Raw genomic sequence first — 18690 nt, 5'->3', positions numbered from 1 at the left:
CCTTGAACTGTCTAGGTGAATCGAAAATGCTTTGAATTCCTTTAGTAAGGACAATAATGCACCCTTTCTGAAATGAAAAATCCTTTGATACAAATATTTTTATCCTTTTCCTCCTGTTGTTGCATCATAGGAAGAGAGAACAGAAACCGAAGGCACAGTTCGTAAATACCACAAAGAGTTCTGGTTTTGTGCCTTCCCAGCTATCAGATATTTCCTGGATTTTCAATTAGTGGTGCAGGGCACGGACTTTGTGATCAAGATTAGATGTTTTGCTTCAGAGAGAGTGGGGCTTGTTATTTCCTGAGCAGAGTTACTGCTGTACCTTGAGGGGCTGAAAAAGAAATTCACTCCTATGTCTGTCCTGTGATATTTCAGGTATCTATATAGGGTGCTACAGTTCATTACAGAAAAAAAAGTACCGTGGAAAGTGTTGCGAGTCCTAAATGCTCAAAAATAACTTGTCTAGCAAATTAAATGTAATGCTAACAGTCTGTTGATAATAGTCTCCCACTGCTGTCTAACCTGGGCCCACAAAGAACAGGGACGCCAGCAATTGCTAGCTACACGAGCTGTTCCTTCAGCTCAGATGTTGATGGCTGAATGTTTTTTTGTTGCTGAAAGTCAAATAGGTGATTCCTGCTGAGCCTGATGCAGGTGTGCATACAGCCAGCACCTGCCCACTGTACTAGGCTTACACACGTTTTTACGTGCTATGCTCTTTGCATATATGCAATTAATGTCACAGAAATGTAGAGCCCTCACAGCAGCAGGCAAGACCCTCTCTTACACTGGGGCCGTGCTCAGTATGGAGAGTGGGAGGTGTATGTGCATCAGCAGAATCTCGAGCATGACTTGGATTTGCTATTAATCATTCATCTTTGCATGGAATCTTAAAAAGGACTTAGACTCTACAGTGCCTTGTGTTTGGGTAGTGGGCCCTTGTGTTAGCATTCAGAGCCCGTGCAGGTTGTGTAGGCTTTCTAGACAGTACAAGGTTACAGTGAAGATGTGCCCATGCTATATATCTCTGAGAGACGTGAGCATCAGCTGAGTACTGCAGGAACATGGTATTTGGCTGACTGCCTAAAGGAATCCAACACGGCCAACACACTAAAGAAGCAGCCCCCTGAAATAAGGCTGTCTAGCGCACAGTTACTGAGAGCAAATTACGGGAGATGCTGAGTTTAGTCATGGTGAAGCTGCTCCTCAAGAAAGTGTCTCCTTCTATTGATGAACCTGGAGGAAATCTCCAGAGGGGTGAGATGATTTCACAGAATCATGGAATGGTTGGGGGTGGAAGGGCCCTCTGGAGATCATCTCGTCCAACCCCCTGCCCAGAGCAGGGTCACCCAGAGCAGGCTGGACAGGAATGCATCCAGGCGGGTTTGGAATATCTCCAGAGAAGGAGACTCCACACCCTCTCTGGGCAGCCTGTTCCAGTGCTCTGTCACCCTCAAAGTAAAGAAGTTTTTCCTCATCTTGGGGTGGAATTTCCCGTGTTCCAGTTTGTGCCTGTTGTCCCTTATCCTGTCACCGGGCACCACTGAAAAGAGTCTGGCCCCACCCTCTTGACACCCGCCCTTTAGATATTGATAAGCACTGATGAGAGCATTGATTTCACTCATTTCTTTGTAAAGCACAGCTGCCAAAGACAGAGCACACGCTGGGAAACTATCCCGCTCCTACTCACCTCTTTACAGCATCTCAATAAGTAAATCACTCAGGCATGGAAAACATAGAATAATTTTCATTTTCTGCTTTAGGTTTTTAAAAACTTCATTGTTCCCCACACTTTAAACACAAGGGTCTAGGGTCAATGTTGAAAAAATGACCAAATACCCCCCATCTCCCAAATTTTACTTCAAAATTATTATCCAAATAAATGGGCCAGAGGGACGCTCCAGGCAAAGCAGTGTTCAGTGGTTCTGGCAGAATTATCGATGGCTCGCACAGTAGTTGGAGGAGAGCTCTTTTTATTGACTTTGTGTTGTAATAAGGAGCCATAGATTCAGTAGCACATCTATCTTTCTAAATAAAAAAATGCATTACTTCTGAAAATGTGTTATTCTCTGTCTCCATATGTATAGGAAGAAAACTCTATGTTTCAGATGTGATTGAAGCGATTCCTGTGTATAATACTTTTAACATGCACTTATCAGCATGCACAAGCACGTGCAGACAAATAGTAAAGTGCTTCAGAATGTTTCGAAATAAGAGGCATGTTACTAATGTATTGCTAGTAAAGACTTTGCTCCTGATGTCATTTGTACAATGCTCATATTTAAGCCATGCCTTTAACTTTCCATTGTGATTAAACTAGGGTGGCTATTTACCTACAAAAGGGCAGAGTGTTAATGTTCAGCCCTGTTTATTAACAAAACATGCATATGCATGTTTAGCTCTGAGTGCTGAAGTACCCCATTTAATTCTTGTAATGTGCAAGCCAGAGTTTGATCAGAGCTAAAATCTTGAACACAGACTCTGATTTTGATTAGTGGCACTTACGCACCGAGGCAGAGACATTTTGTATCTACATTTTAACTCCATTTGGCTTAAAAGTAGAATCTTTTTTTCCTTACATAAAAACCTGTAAATCAGATAAGAATTGATTATATTTGTTGGTTTAATGAAGTAAGATAGTGGATTTCTGATTAATGCATTGGAAAGTATTTATATAATGGAGAGTCCTGCCATCATAAATCACTTTGTGGCGAATGCAACAATTTTTTATTGGAGGTCACCAGAGTTAGCAGCAAAATCAATTCAAATCAAATCATCAAATCACACAGCTGCTGTGTACGTCAGAAGACTGCAAAGGAATTAATACACTCACATATTTGCTCACCACGCATGCCTAAATTAAATATTAACAGTTTGCATGAAGTTGAAGATGTGTTGCATTACAGCCGGTGAATATGCTTTTATGCCAGGCAGTTCAGGTACCTCTTCAACAGAGACTGACTGGAGTCTATATGTAAAAAAGCAAACTGCATCCTGTCAGCTAAAGAATACATCAATAGTGTTTTCCACTATAGAGACCAGGATCCAGTTTTGAAAATGTGATTAATTGCTCTCACAGTGAAATTAGTTCTTTTGGCAAGAAAAGTTCAATTCTGAACTTTTAAACTTTTTTTCATGTTGTCTACACTAATACCCATGGAGCGAAATTGCTGCAGTGGGTGGTGTTGAAGCCATTTCTGCTTCCTCTGTAGCTCAAGTTCAGAGTCTGCTATCTCATAATTATGTTTAATGAGCAAATTCTAAAATACAAGAATATTTTCCTTCCTTTGTTTGGATAGAACTTGGCACAAGGATGCATTGCTCAGAGACAAAGAATGATGGGTCTTAAACTGCTTTTTTTTTTTTTTTTTTCCCAATAAAAACAGTAGCTGTTCTCTGAAACTGAAAACTCCTATGGAATTATAAGGAAAAAACTAAAAAAGCCTGTTTCTTCTGATACCCTTTTTTCCTTTGGGAAAAATATATGGACATTTACTATTCAGTCTGTCCAAGGAAAAGGATCATAATGTATGTTCGCCATTACTTCCCTAATTTATCTTCTTTTAGGTGGTAGTAATTGATGCAAATTCTCAAATAAGTAAGTTTCTTGGAAGATTTTAGTACTTCTGGTTTAAAATTACTGGAAGTTTCTTGTGTCCGCCTGGAGTCAGGACTCCAGAAGAGATGATCTCATTAGAAAAGTAGCAAGACAGAAGAGCGAAAGACCCCGGGGACCAATTTATATCCTCCAGGTTCTTACAGTTAGTTCATACGCCAAAGTATTGGTGAATGACAAAGGACATAGGACGCAGAATGGGAAACCTCTGAACAAAACATCAATAACACAGTTAAAAGCACCGTCTCTTCAGCAGCAGAAATACCACTTAGTGTGATACTCTAATGGAGAAGACTTCCTCTAATATTTATGAGCATCTGCTATGCAGAGGACGCCCCTAGGTTCCTAGCTGTGCAAGAGGGAGTCAATTTATGCTGCGCGTCCTATTTACCACCATGACACAGTTTATCAGTGTTCGGGGTGAAAACTCCATCTCGGTTGTGCCGTGTTCAAAAACCTTGCAGTGTCTTCAGGAACATGCGAGTGTTTGTGGCTCTGCAGTGCCACAGACTTACAGCTCGGCATACTTCTGCTGCCACTGCTGAAGATAAGTCAGTGGCTTCCAGTATGCATATGGTGAGGACTTAATTGCTGGTTCGTACATCAGTAATATTCTAGACCTTCTAAACCATGTGCTTGGTTAACAGAAAGATCTCTGAGCAGGTATCGTTCCGAATTGATCTGTTCAAAGTTTAAGCTGTAAACTAAGTGACAAGAATAATTATAACGGCAAATAGATTAACAGACGGTCAGTTCCTTGCCATAGAACTACAGGATGTATTTAGCAAGTCAGTGATCTAAATTTAATAGCGAAAAATCCTGTGAAATGGCCTAAATTGAAGTCTTTTTCCAGGATCTGCAATTATATAATGTAATTAAACAATAGAGTAGTCACTTGGGGAATTAAATAAGGCAAGAATTACGCCTGCTTTTTCCCTACTCTTGTTTACGAATTAAGCTCCAAGTCATGTCCAAGGGACATCAGGGAAAAAAAAAATTCTGCTCTTTATTTACACCTGTGCAGCTCCATTTGGCCCTAAGCCCAGAACACCGTGAACAAAGCAGAACCACTTTTCACTGGGCTGTGGCCCCTTGAGCACAGTAATGCAGTAAAATGGGAAGAAGCGATATAAAATTAGATGAAGAAAATCTTAAACCCGTTCCTGAGACCTATAGGCTTGTATGAATTAAACAAGATCACTTTCATGTGTGCTAGATCCTGCCTTCTATTTCATTTCACAGGAGATAACGTGCCACCATCTATTAATACCATAAATAATTTGAGTCAAAATAGATCAGGCTAATTTCCTGATTTCTCAGGTACCTAGTAATAATGTAAATGAACTCTTCCTTTCAGAAGCTAAAAATTGACTATATAGTTATACATTATGAGTTATGAATTTATATGTCTTACAAACTTATTTTGGGTGAGGGCAGGCCTCAGGCCTCAGCGGGGGCCTAGGCCCGGGGATGGTGCTTGCTGGGGCCTTGACTGTATGGGTCAGTGGGGCCGAGCCCCTCCTCGTTCCCCTACTGGATGTGGGGCTTGACAGAGGAGCTGCCACCATTTGAAAGCCCCACGCCGGGTGCTCACCAGGCCAAGCACCGGGAGAGGGATCGGTGCGCTGCTGGAGAAGGGCCTGCCTGCCGCCACGTGCCGAGGGCAGCGCCTCGTCCACACGACGCCCTGTGCTGGGCTCGTCCTCGCCTCACCATCTGGTAGGAGAAGCTCCTTTGGCCGGCTCCAGTTGGTCCGTGCTCCTCGGCCCCTTCCCGGTTGGTGAGGTGAGCACTGTGCTCGGGGCAGCCCCCGGTCTCTCCTCAGCAGCCCAAACGCCATGGGGATGGCTCCCACGTGTCTCTCTATCAGAGGTTAGACTGGATATTAGGAGAAATTTCTTCACCGAAAGGGTTATCAAACATTGGAACAGGCTGCCCAGGGAAGTGGTGGAGTTGCCATCCCTGGAGGTATTTAAAAGGCGGGTGGATGTGGTACTGAGGGACATGGTTTAGTGGTGGTTTTGGCAGTGTTAGGTTGGACTCAGTGATCTTCAAGGTCCCTTCCAACCTAGACAATTCTATGATTCTGTGAGTCTATATAAATTAAAAATTCATTTATTATAAATTACATATTATAAATTATATAATGAGGCACCTAAATTAGGTTTCAGCACCAACATATGATAAATGTGGATTTGCTTCACCTTTAACAGTTAGAATGGGGGTACCTTTTCCTCCAATGTTAACCCCTAAACTCCTGCTTTGCTTGCAAATTGTGGTGTTCCCGAAGGCTGAGAGAAAACTGTACTTAAAAATATGCTGTTAAAAATACTATAACACAGGAATAAACAAGAGGCCTACTGGGAGCTGACTAATGGAGTGTTTCCTTGCATATATGAATAACCAATGCGGCGCAGACTGAAATCTAACTGTTGTACATCATACCGACAAAAAGCTAGTTCTTAATGCTAGAATTAACTTGACTTATGTGAAGCATTCATAACTTGCAATCTTCTTTTTCGTGTTTTGCTGGAAAAGCCATGCCTGATGTTTTCTGCTGTAACACATTAAATTTAATGTAACTGAACTTGATTCTGCAAAGTGGGTAGGCAGCATTTCCTGTGCTAAATTTACCTCTAACAGAGAGGTTACTCAGACTCAACCGATATAACTCATCATATGATGCATTATTCATAGTAGTGGATTTATTCTTAATCCCATCAGCTTTATCTCCAAATAAATGGGATCGTCCTTTTGAGGGAAACCAATCTTAAAAGATGTTCATAAAAACTACGCTAGTAATTGCCGTGAAAAGCATTGACTGAAAGTTTGGTAAATCTTTCCTTCAAAATTGGGTCTAATTTTTCTCACCTTCACTTAAAACAGTTCTCTTGGGTTTATCTTGGCCTATATAATCCTGTTTAGTCTTTCAAGTACCAATTTTCAAGATGGAACTTAGGGAAACAGGTAATAATTTTGCTTTTCCCCAATGTGCAGAGCACTGCAAAACACAGAGGACAAAACATGCTAAGTTTTGCAGGGTGCAAAACACTACTAAATCCTGCAGTCCTTCTCTATTAAAGCTATGAGACTCTTTGCCGCGTGAAGACTTTGGTTTTCTCAGAGTGGATTGTCAATCCTTTTGCAGTCAGTCACCACCTACCATGCTTTAATTAGAGATGATTGTTATTTCCAGGTTATATGGGTGAGCTTACAGGTAGTAAGATTCAAAATATTGTTATTACTAATGACATTATGACATAACAATCTAGGAAATATGATTTTAAATATATAGCTGTGATTTAATAAAGCTGAAACGGTTTGAATGGTGATACTGCCTATGATATAAAATTAAGATGTCAAAGACTCAGCCAGCGTCAGCACACCCATCACACCAGATAATGCTTGAAAGAAGACATTTAGGGCAACTTCATAAATGCCCTAGGTACAAGGGAAGTCACAAAAAAAAAAGGGCAACTGTCATCAATAAAGGGAAACTGCGGGCTGGCATGTGGCACCTTTCTGGCAAGCCTTTTCCCTCAGCTTGGGATGCCAGGCCCTGCCAGCCAGGTCATTTGGGGGTTTTGTCAAAATGGATCCCGCTCTCAAGTTGGGCTCAGTTTAGTGTCTTCGTACAAGTCCATAAAGATGCTTGTGGTGTTTGGGATGTAGGTGACTGAGCAAAGTCAGGTACCCAAGTGTGTACCGTACTCTGACAAATTCAAGACTGAAGGCTGGTATGACCAACAAAGGCAATACAGAAATGCCTAGTTTTCAGAAGCTGGGTGTTGGCAAGGAACTGTGACAAAGTTTAAGGAGTGACAGAAAACTTGCTTACAAATCACCATCCCTGGAGGTGTTTAAGAGATGGGTAAACGTGGAGCTTACAGACATGGTTTGGTGGTGGGTTTGTCAGTGTTAGGTTAGCAGTTGCACTCGATGATCTTAAGGGTCTTTTCTAATCTAAATTATTCTATGATTCTTTGCTATTGGTCAGTTTTTTAACTTGAGAGACTGATAAATATATTTCTGTGCTGCTAGTCCATTTTTGGGACAGTTATCTGTCCCTCCCTTTTTTCCCTTCTTTAATCTAAAATAGGTCTCTGAGTTTTTACCGCATATGAAAATGGCAAGTTGCCCACAAAAACTCTTAAGTTTTATGACGTTGCACTACATCCCAAGTGGGTAGAGGATGGTAGAGGGATTATCTCTGGGATGTTTATTCTTTTGTAGCAGCTAGAAAATTCTTATATTTGCATTCTGTTTTGATCTCCTGAGTCAGTTCCTTTTTGTGCTGATGGATAGTCGATGAATGTGTCAGTGTGACACCATGGAGCGTAGTCTCAGTTAGTATTACGGGAGTTATACATGTTCACAGAGAGAATAATAGTCCCTTGTGACACAAACATTTAGAAGCAAGCCCTCAAATAGAGGATAGTGTAACAAGCATTTTAAATAGACAGTGTCATTCCTGTTAAATAGACAATATCATCCTGTTAATATCATTGCTGGTGCAACTTCTGTATTTTGTGGTAAAGAGCCATGTACAGGCAGACAGGCTGAGAGTCTCTGGACAAACCCCATCAAAGGTGGTGCCTGTTGTGTGCAGACCAGCTGAATTAAATCAGCACCAGGGCTGTTGCCACCTGCAAAACAGTCCTAAAGCACAGACGTGGTGCAGCACTTATTGACATGACACACAGTGTAAAGATCCTACACATTTGCAGAAGACTTTGCACATTGACTGTTCCAGATCAAGTCGCTTAGGAAGTGGAGAGCCTTAAGGTATATTTTGAAATGCAAATAATGCAGATCATCACATGGTGGGTTTGTTTTCCCCTCTCTATAACAAGGAGGAGCAGCAGTCTGGGCAAGGGCTGCTGAGGAGCCTGACAATTATACGCCCCAGCTGTGGGAATCTCATTACCTGCCCCAGTTGTGGGAGATCAGGCAATTAGGAGTGGCTCTTAGAAACGGGCTGGGAGTTGAGGGTGGTAGTTTTGTTAGAGGGAACGTGGTGGGAGTTGGTTGGACGTGAGACAAGGATGACCAGGATCTTTTGTAATGCTGGAGGTATGTGTGTTTTATTGGCATGGTAGATGAGTTTTGTTCGTGTTCATAGCAAGAGATGTTATGGGTTGCTATGGGGTTGCAGTGATTGTTCTCTGCTGAGGGTACCGGAGCCTCTCCAGTGGGCTGTGCTGGGTGTAGCTGTGTGCTACTATAGTTCAGGGGCTTTCAGAGCTTCCAGGCAACCTGGGCTGTGGGGACAGCGAGTCAGGGTCCTTTGGGGATGTCTGTGTTGGTATGGTCTTATCTCTCTGCGTTGCTGTCAGCTTCGCTGTGGGCCAAAGCAGGATTTCTGGTTTTGTGCTGAAGCTGTAGGCTCCTGCTTTTGTACCCCAACATATCTCTTAGTAGCATATGTAGCATGCGGCTATGTCAGAAATATAGCTATCCACGCACGAGGGATCAAATCTGCTAGGAGGATGACATTAACTTGTGTGTTTGAACAGTCTAGTTGGTTCTGCCTCCCAGTTAACGCAGTCTTCTTGTCTGTCTTCTGGTAATGGGGAATTTTTTTTTTTTTTCCAAAATACCTGCAATCCTGAAGTACATGCTCAGTATTTGGATTAAATATAGTTGAAGAAAGTGACTGAAAGGACTTTAATGTATATGTATATCTGTAGTACTGTGTAATATCTTGGTATATCAGCCCAAGTTGGGTTTGGCATCTTCAACTTTAATACTGGAATGCTTGGGCTGCTCTTGAAAGCAAGAGACTAAATGCTTGTGAATGCCGGCCAGGTGTTTCAGGTTGAACCTAAATTAAAAAGCAGCCCCATAGAGTCACAGGCTGACCTTCCCTGCTGCTACTTCAAGAATTACCTTATCCTGGTGTCATCTCAGTTCCTATCACGTAAACTCGCACAGTTACATCAACATATTTTCTTAGGGATACTTTCATACACCCCCCAAAAAAATGTTCTTGAGAAAGGATAAGGCTCATGATGTTAAATAACTGTTGACCTCTTAGATACTTCACTTTTAAGCTCTTCCCCCTAATTTAGCTAATTCTGAAGCAGCTTTGAATGCTTTCGCCTTGTTGTCTTGAATGCTTTTGCAGCTCACTTCTAAATGACTCTAAAAAGTGCGTGTTTATTTTACCAGCAAATTGCATCTGCTCAACTGAGTAACATCTTACCTACTTTTTGCCTGTCCTTTCCTCTTAGGTACATAGTTATCTTTAATTAATGCCAATATTTGTAAGTTGTTTACAGGAGGTTCTGGGTTTTCTGCAAACTGGCATACAAATGTCTGCTTAGGAATATTTTTTTTTATCTTGCTGTGAGCCAGTGTGATAAGAATTAGGTCAAATGCTGTAACTACAAACAATGAGGGGGGGAAAAAAGGAAATGAAAACTAGCCTTTGTAAACATAGACAAAAAGATTTTGGTATTGGTAGCAAGGAAGACATAATATTTTGTATGATGGCTGTGAAAATATTTTTCTTTCCCCAAAAAAGTTGATGTTACAATCTTTAAAGTACAAAGTAACTGTTGGAGGCTGAGTTATTGAAGTGTGTACTGGTGGGGGGAGGAATTAATGCAAAAATTACAGCAAGCTTTTAAAGCTTTTAGTACAAGAAACTTGCTTTTATGTCAAGAAAGCACTATCTTGGAGCCTTGAAATGTTTGGGCCCTGGGTTTTTTAATGCTGTTTCACATTCCATAAAGGCTTACTGCCTTCCTTCTAAATACGTGTCAGGGAATTTTCAAGTCAGACTTGTAAATCAGTTCAAAAGATGTTGGGGAGGACCCTCTTAAGATCTGGGCTGCTCAGGCTCACGACCTCTCCCAATTTAACAAGTCTCCCTGAAAGCAGCTCGGTTTCCCCATGGTCAGATCCTGTTACAAACCCCGCTTTGCGTTCAGTCTCAGATCTAGGCGCAGTTGGGACGAGGCCCCGGGTTTGATACAGCAAAATGAATCTTTATCTAAAGAAAACATATTTCTCCCTTTTGGATATGATTCTGAGAGCCAGAATAGAAAAGTATTGACTGAACTGAAGCAATTATGGGTGGTGATAAAATGTTCCAAATCCCCTGCCTGGGAAAGCTGCGCAAATAAACTTTTCTGTCTCCTTCTGAGCCCTCCCTTCTTTCTCCCGGTGAGAGGAGATGGCTCAAGTAGACTGCAGCAGCCTGGTTTGCTCCGGAAAGGAAATACTCCACTGATGGGAACCAACAGCTCTTTGACCACACTGCCTAAGCAATACCCATAACAGAGGAAGGCATATGAGAGAACTTCGAGTGTTTGCCATCTTAAATAAGGTTGAACTAAAGATTTTTCCTTAATTGCCCCAGTGGAACTGAAAATGGCAATTGTTTCTATCATGCAGGGAGATACACTTTATTGTCAGCTTGTGGATTTGGCTAAAAACTTGTGCATTGGTGTTTGTCAATTGCTTAATATAAAAAATAAATGCACACAGTGCCATACAGAATGTCAGTTCTGAGAACGCTCTCCTGTGACATGCAGTCTAAAAGCTACAGTAACTGAAAATTTAATGTGCATTGTAGTGTGGAAGACTCGCTTTCAATTGAAGTAGGTAGAGCACTTAATGAAAAGTTTAAAGGAGAACAGCTTTCCTCATGACTTTTCTGCAAATGTGTATGGACTACTTTGCAGCCTCATCAGTAGAAGCTTATGTTTCTTCTAAGATCTTGTTTTCCAAGCATGCTTGCTGCACGTTTTTTTTCTTTCAGTTGCTTCATCTTCTGGAAGCAAATTCTGCACAATGGGATAGTTGACTCTGTCTGCAACCTCAGCTCTTCTGAAATGTTTGTGCTAGGAGTTCCTTGTTTACATTAAACTTTGCCCAATAAATAACTTTTAAAAAAATTTTTGCAAATACTGCAACAGCAAATAATAAATAATCAAAGAAGGGCAAACACATTTGGAAATGTCCAAGATGCCTGAAAAATTAAATATGTTACATATTGTGAAAGGATGCAGTGTGTTTTCTGGTAGTCCTAGGTTGGTGTCAGTACCTTTGCTTTAATGACCTAATAATAAATACTACCTCCTAATTGAAAGAGTGAGGCGCTTTTCTTCTTTCTTTTTTGTTTTTGTTCTTTTTTTTTTTTTCAGAACTGCTCCTAGCTAATGTAGCCATAGTCAGAATTTGTAGGAGGAGTAAACCTGGTTGTCTTTTCGTCTATTACGGGATAGTAGCCAACTCTTGTGCTGCTGGGTCTCAGCTGAGATCACCTGCCAGCCCTGCAGACAAGCTTTTGTCAAAAGAAGATATGAGCCTGCTTCAGTTTTAAGGGGAAACTGGTATCTTGTTTGTTATCGGTTAGATAAGAGGTAACATAGTTTTCCACTAAGGCTGGCTGCACTGAATTATGAATGAAAGGTGTTCCAGGCACAAATGCATAGCCATGGGAAGAGTTCTTAGAGATAACTGTGAGCCTATAATAGCTTATTAAAAAGCATGGGACTCTTTAAATGAGCAAAGAAGGGGGGAAAAAAGCATTGCTTTTAGTCTTCTTTCTGAAAACTTTTCTCTCCTGCTGTGTTTTGTCAGACGTTTGACCAATGTATGTCACAAGTGAGAAATCTAGCACTTCATTTTTGATTGAATATTAAATGCCAGTTGTTTTTTCCCTTATGCCAAAGCCTTAATGAAATTCTTCAGGCACTGTCCACTCAGTTGCTCTGAGAAACCTTAATGAAAATCAGAAATCTTTCTGACAATTAATGCAGGAGTAGACTGCAGAAAAGCTGTTTTTTTAAAAGGGTAGTGTCTGCTTCAGAGAGTAGGTGTGGAAGCATTCAAAAACCGCTGCAGTGAGGGAACTTCTCCACAGGCTGAACATAAGTCTAACCGTGAAAACAGTGTTGCTGGCTGTTTGATTTCTGACCTAGATCTCAACTTTATCTTCAGAAACCGTTCAGCCGAGGGATCTTGCCTGTACGTTGTTCCAAACACCAAATTAATTCCTCAATTTTTTCTTTTAATTATTTTTTTAGATATCTGTAATTCGTTAAGTTTTATCTTCCAACTCTTGCTATATTCCCAAACTTCAGCATGAACTAGAAAAAAAATTCTGCAGGAAGCAACAAACATATGAAATTTCTGAAGAAACTGGAAACTTGATTACTTTCTCAAGTTTATTCTCGGTTATCTAGACTGAATATTTCCTGGCTCTCAGTTACGAGTTAAAACATGAGCTATCTGCCTACCTGGGTGGGGGGGAAGAGGCATTTTGTACTTAGTTTTACCCTGAGCTATGTTCTGCCTTGTAAATGTCAAATGTAACAGAAGATCTTCTGGTCTCAAGTGATCCCATGCTTTGGTTTGAGTCCCAAAAAAGTAGGGAGTGATACTGAGGCTGTATTTGAGCAACCATGTTCCTAGTCAAGAATTAACAGTCGTGGCTCTTCCCTGTGCTTGGATATGCTGTAGGAGGGTGAAATGAGTGGAGGGGTGAGGGCGGGGAAAGGGTGAGGGAAGTAATGGAAGAAAGGAGAAACAAGAGAAAAGAGAAGCAGTGAGCTGTGAATATCTATTGCTTTGCAGCATTACTCAGACTGTATTCCACACATTGAATTTTTTCAGGACTCAAGTCGCTTACAGAGATGTTGAACTGTAGGTGAACTGCATTGCTCACCTCTTTGAAACGCCGACCCTCGTAACTAGCTGGGGAGGATCAACTAGAGTGTGACCTGTGCAACTTAAATGCAATGCTGCCTGATGATATTGAGCATACACAATTTTATTTTTTTTTTTCTATAAGACCTCTTTTCCCCGGGAGAAACAATTGCAAATAATGTTGATTAACTTTGAGATGTTGTATGTCGAGTGCACATTAATTTTTTAAAAAAGCTGAGTGCTTTGGGAACTTAGTGGAAGTAGACTTAAGGCTTCTAATCAAACAAACCAAAAAATCATTCAGCTTTTCTGAATTTAGGTGAATGGTTGTAGACATAAAAACTAGTTTAATCTGTGGCCAGGTGACCTTTACCATACACTATCAAACTCCAGTCCCTTGTGCGTGTTTATGGGAATCTGATGATAGCTGAGTAAAAATAGCTGTATTTCGGTATGGATGAAACAAAGTCTTCTAGGGTGGGGGAGAAAAGGAAAGAAGGTGAAGAGAAAAATATAATCTTTCTTGAAAATGACAGGCTGTTCTAGCTGGAACTTCCAGCTGAAATACTGGCCTGAGGCACTTGTCGAGCATGGACTATTACACTCCAACCAGTTTAGCTTTTGCAAAACTATTGTCAACAGCAAGCCCTGAGAAGTGTCAGTCAGCGTTAGCTGCTGAGAGTAGTAAGCGCTCTTAGAGGTAAACGCCACCCTACAAAGGGAGGGGGAAGAGGTGGAAATGGGCAAACTACTTGGAAGCCCCAGAGTCTGGGGTGCTTGAATAAAAGCATCAGGGGGGTTTTATTGCCTATTTTGTTGTCTTGCCTGTAAGGTTTGTTCTGGTTTTGCTGTTGATGTCCAGTCACACATCAGCATAGTGTTTAGTATGAGATTAAATGAGGAACATAGGATTAACCTTATCCCTTGTGCGAGACTGAGAAAGTACTGTTGATTCGGTGTGTAGTGTCTGGTTGATGATGTGTATATCATGTTTGTCTATGTAAGTTTTAGAAAAAGTAACAAAATGCTATGGAAATATATTTTTCCTAATTATGAAATAAAGCTAAACTGGGGCGGGGGGGAAATTCTAGAAGATTTTTTTCATGATAGCGTTCTGCAAGGTGAGTTTTGTTCACGGAAGACTATTGGATTTTTTTCAATAATCTGAAAAGCATTTCAATGTTAATTTGTGCTTGGCTTAGCAGAAAAAAAAATATGAGTATCACATCAGCTTTGAGCGTGTTCTAACCTACAGAATTTTTAATAAAGTATTATTCAGGGCGAACAAAATTCGGTACAATTGTACAAAAGCTTCCGCACCTAAGGAATGTGCAAGAGTCTCCCATGATTTCAGAGCTTCTATTGTAGCATTTGGAAAATGTGAAGACAGTCTGGTTCCATGGATAGAAGAAAACTGGGGAAAATGTAAGAAAGGAGAACCTAGACAACTTGGAACAAGTAAGACAAAACTGGGATGTAGAAGGGGGAAAAAAAAAACCCACAACAAAACAAAGCCCCTCAAATGCTTGAAGAAGTTTAGAGAACAGTATAAAAGCAGATAGTTTATAAAGATGGTATGTCAAAGGACTGAAGAATGAACAAGAAAATGCTTTAAACTTGAAGGAGAAGCATTTTTTCAGAAACCTGTTTGACTCGCTGAGCATGTTTCTCCAACAGCAGAGAACTAGCAAGCATCTTCAGGCAGAACACTTACTCTTATAGCAAATATGCATGCAGCACTCTTTGATATAGTGAAAATGGAGTATATAGAGTATTAAGATGTTTAACACAATCATTACCATGGATTTATATAGCATTTAGTCTATTATGTACTGACAGACTGACAAAACTATTTCTAAAAACAGCGCTTAATATACATTGTTAACTCTTGGTGACGTGATTAAAAGGGTCCAATTCTGCTTAATCTGGAGGAAAAAAATCTGGTTTACTTGGAGGGAGTAGGATTACATTTTAACAGAGGAAAGACTAGCTGATATGTACCAAGGGAATCTGAAACGCAGCATAACTGTGAAAGAAAATAGTTTCATAGAACATCAAATTCAAAGTAAAGCTATTTTTCAAATTTTATTTGCTTCTAAGTAAAGTCAGTTTTCAATAGAACGATTTTCACTTCTGAGCTCTTTTTGCAGCTCTTAATGTACTGTTAACTTGTTGCAAATCTTGCTTTTGCCTTGGAAATTCTTGGCAATGAAAATTTTCATCCTGACTTAAGGCCTAATGTTATCAAGTGAGGAACAGTCTCCAATTTTTCAAAGGTAAGAGCATGCCTACTATGATATACAGTAGCCTTCCAGTTAAAACCCATAATGCTTGATATCTTGCTGCTATTATTGCTGAAGAGAAAACTGAAGACTGAAATGGACCCATAAATATATTTGAAAGTATCAAACTGTTGGTATTGGTAACAAAGGCAGAGAACGAGAGTCGAGGTTTTTTGACTGGATGATGCTGTAGCAGCAGTACCTGACTGCACTAGAACTAAGGTGTCGCCAAAGGTTGACCGAGACGTTCAAGGGGTTTTGTGGGTAGGACTTTATTCTGTAGTAGTTTGAGGTATCTTGGTTTTTAACTGTACAGAAGCTTTGCTCATAACTGAAGAGAAATCAAAAGCAGCAGGAAGGCTTTAACCTGCAGTGCTGCTTGGCCACTTCCTTCCCCCCCCCTCCGATGTGCATGCCCTCCCTTCCTCCCACCTTCTGTTTGTTCTTTTCTGACAGTTATTCTTCTATTGTCCCCTTTGGCCTCCTATCAGGGATACTTTTCTTCTCTGCTTACACCTGTCCCCTGCCATTTCCATGCTTTTATTTATGTCTTCTACTGAGGTGGTCGGGAAAGCAGAGCAAGAGTTACTGTAACGTACAACTTCCCTGTGCGCTAGAAAATTGGCTGCCCTGCCTGCAGGGGATGGAAAAGGGGTTAGGTAGTGGTCCAGCTCTGCTACGAGGAGTGCAGAAGAGGCTGAGCACAAGGAAGGCTCATGGAGGTAGCATTCACGTGGGAAAAAAAAAAAAAGTTTAGTGTGTTGTAGGAATGGATCTCCCTGACAACTTCAGTCACCGCTCCGTTGTGCAAGCAGCAGCTTTAATGGTATAGAGGCAGGCTTCTATGTTTTTATAGCAAAGACAATGAGCAAATATCTTGGAATCAGCCTGATCTCTCCATGCCCAGGTCAGAAGAAGGCTCAGCAGCCAGAATAACACTGGTTGCAATGTACGGTATAATTTGGTTCCAGAGCACTGGCAACCTTGGAGGTTTATGACAAAGCCTAAAGGAGATGCTGTGATAAAAGGGACATTCGAGGTCAATGTTTTTTCCTCTGTTTCATTTAAAAGAAAAAAGTGCAAAGAATTCCTTTCCTCAAGTTACTCTAGTGGAAGATGTTACTGCTTTAAAAAAAAAAAAAAGTTCCTCAGACTTGCTTATGCAGACATCCATGGATATTTTGCTACAGAATCATTTTCCTTAGTAATGAGGGAAAGTTATTTAGCTGTTATCAGTAAATAGTGCATCTTAGAAAACTTGATGCTTTTCTTGACATTTTAATCTCTTTCTAGATCCCAGAAAGCAAATAGCATCATGATTTTTCTCAAAGTATTAGTGAGATTTATTTTAAACCCCCACAACCAAGCCATGTAAACAGGTGTTAAGTTCTTCAGCGATGGCTCAACTGTTAGAGCTCTAAAGTAATGTTAATCTTTTTTCTGTCAAAGTGCCTTTCATAATATACTAGGATTGTATGAGTTTCTATGCCTTACATAGGATTAAATTTTCAACTGTCAAAAAGTTCTTTCAGAAATGATTTGCACATTTTGTAGTCTGAGTCTATGTGCAAGTGGCACATCAGGTGAAGACCATCTCCCTAATAACTGGATGGTGCAGGACACATCTTTAAGATTTTTGAAGTAAGTTAATTGCAGTTGTGGATTGGGAGAGCTAATCTCTTAAGGCATGAATATATTGAAAACCTTTGGTCTGTTTTCTTCATTTCAGTGTCTCTGTTCTGTAACATTGCTATGCATGACTTAAATGAACAGCTAGTGCGGTTAGTCAAATGATAGAAAATGAGCAGTTTCAATGAAAATGTTAAGTATTTTCTATGGTATCATAGCATAGAAAGACTGATGCATTTTTGCTGCCTTGTGTAATAACAATAGGCATCTGTATGCTGCTGCTTCTGAGGTTCAGACCCTCTGCAGTCTCTTTGCTGGCTGTATTTCATTAACTTTTATAAACCTCTTGCCTTCAATAACAGCAAATGAAACTGGCACAATGTCTCCCTCTAGGCCACAGACAACTCCAACTTCCAATAATTCAGTGTTGGAGCTGAATAAAAGACAAATTATTCTGTCATGTGTCAGTAGCTACAATACATCAACCAGTAATGCAAGGTACTTACTGTGAAAGAAGCAGGGATATTTTCAATTACTGCCAGCTCCTTAATTATCCACAGCGCAGGGGTGTGTGAAGCCGCGCAGCTCGTTGTCTTGTAGAAAGCACCGCTTCCTGTTTGGCTCCAAAACCCTGGGTTTCCTGTGCTCGGGCACATGGGACCAGAAACAAAACTTGTGGTTTCGGTGGGTTTTTTATGTTAGTTTAAGAAAGTACGATGTGTGATAAACTGAACTCTGTTTAAAAAAAAAAAAAAAAGGTTACTGAGGGGTAAAAGGAAAAAAAAGAGTACCTTCTGGAGAGGACGTGTTTGTGTACAGCAGAGCTGGAGTGGGGCACAAGCAACCACAAGCGCTCTAAAACTTTTGCTTTCTCCTGGACAGACTTTATATGAACTTGCTCAAAGCAAAACAACACATGTCCCTTCCAGGCAGCTCATGGATGCTCTCTGCCTTTCGGTTATTCTTGTCTTAACGGTCTAATGTCCATGCCTTGCCTGTGGTGCAACTGCAATGGTTGAGAAGTGATTCTGGTGACCAGGCTGAAGAGCCATCCTCCTGCCTAACCCTGCTCCAAAGAGTGACAGAAACAGTGTTCTGGTAATGTCCTTCCCAGTCAGATCTATCTTCTCTTACCCCCTTGAACTGCTGCAGCTGATTTTGGTCTTTTTTTTTTTTTTTCTTTTTTTTTTAAACTTTGTAAGACCCCAGCAGCACATTACTCTTTCAGTTGGGCAAAAACTTTGATGCTGAAAGGCAACCTACTGAAAATTTAGCAAGTGACTTCCCTTACAGGCAATAAAAGAATACTGGCAAATGCTTTTGCTACAGCATCTCCTCCCCTCATCTTTCTTTGTCACTTTCAGTGAACAAATATCTGGGTTTACTCTTGCAATCAACTTCCTGAAAAAAATGAAGTTAGCAGTTTCATTTGTCCAAGTAGTTCAGAAATACTATGACTCCAATCAGTACAAGTTTTCCCTCTTTAATAACTCAGTGCTGAAA

At 40.6% G+C, this 18690-nt stretch overlaps 1 protein-coding gene across 1 annotated transcript in view; it reads right to left on the bottom strand.

Annotated features, from left to right (window-relative positions):
* NDST4 (N-deacetylase and N-sulfotransferase 4) overlaps nucleotides 1–17745 on the bottom strand; it is a 147459-nt gene extending 129714 nt beyond the window's left edge. Inside the window, exon 1 of the mRNA XM_063336645.1 lies at nucleotides 17694–17745. The gene's annotated coding sequence lies outside the window, so the exon portion shown is untranslated. The remainder of the gene's footprint in view (nucleotides 1–17693) is intronic.
* Nucleotides 17746–18690: the final 945 nt, after the last annotated feature.

Source organism: Chroicocephalus ridibundus, chromosome 5, assembly GCF_963924245.1.
Source record: "Chroicocephalus ridibundus chromosome 5, bChrRid1.1, whole genome shotgun sequence".
In the NCBI taxonomy this organism is placed as follows: Eukaryota; Metazoa; Chordata; class Aves; order Charadriiformes; family Laridae; genus Chroicocephalus; species Chroicocephalus ridibundus.
This window is presented reverse-complemented; position numbering and strand designations above follow the sequence as displayed.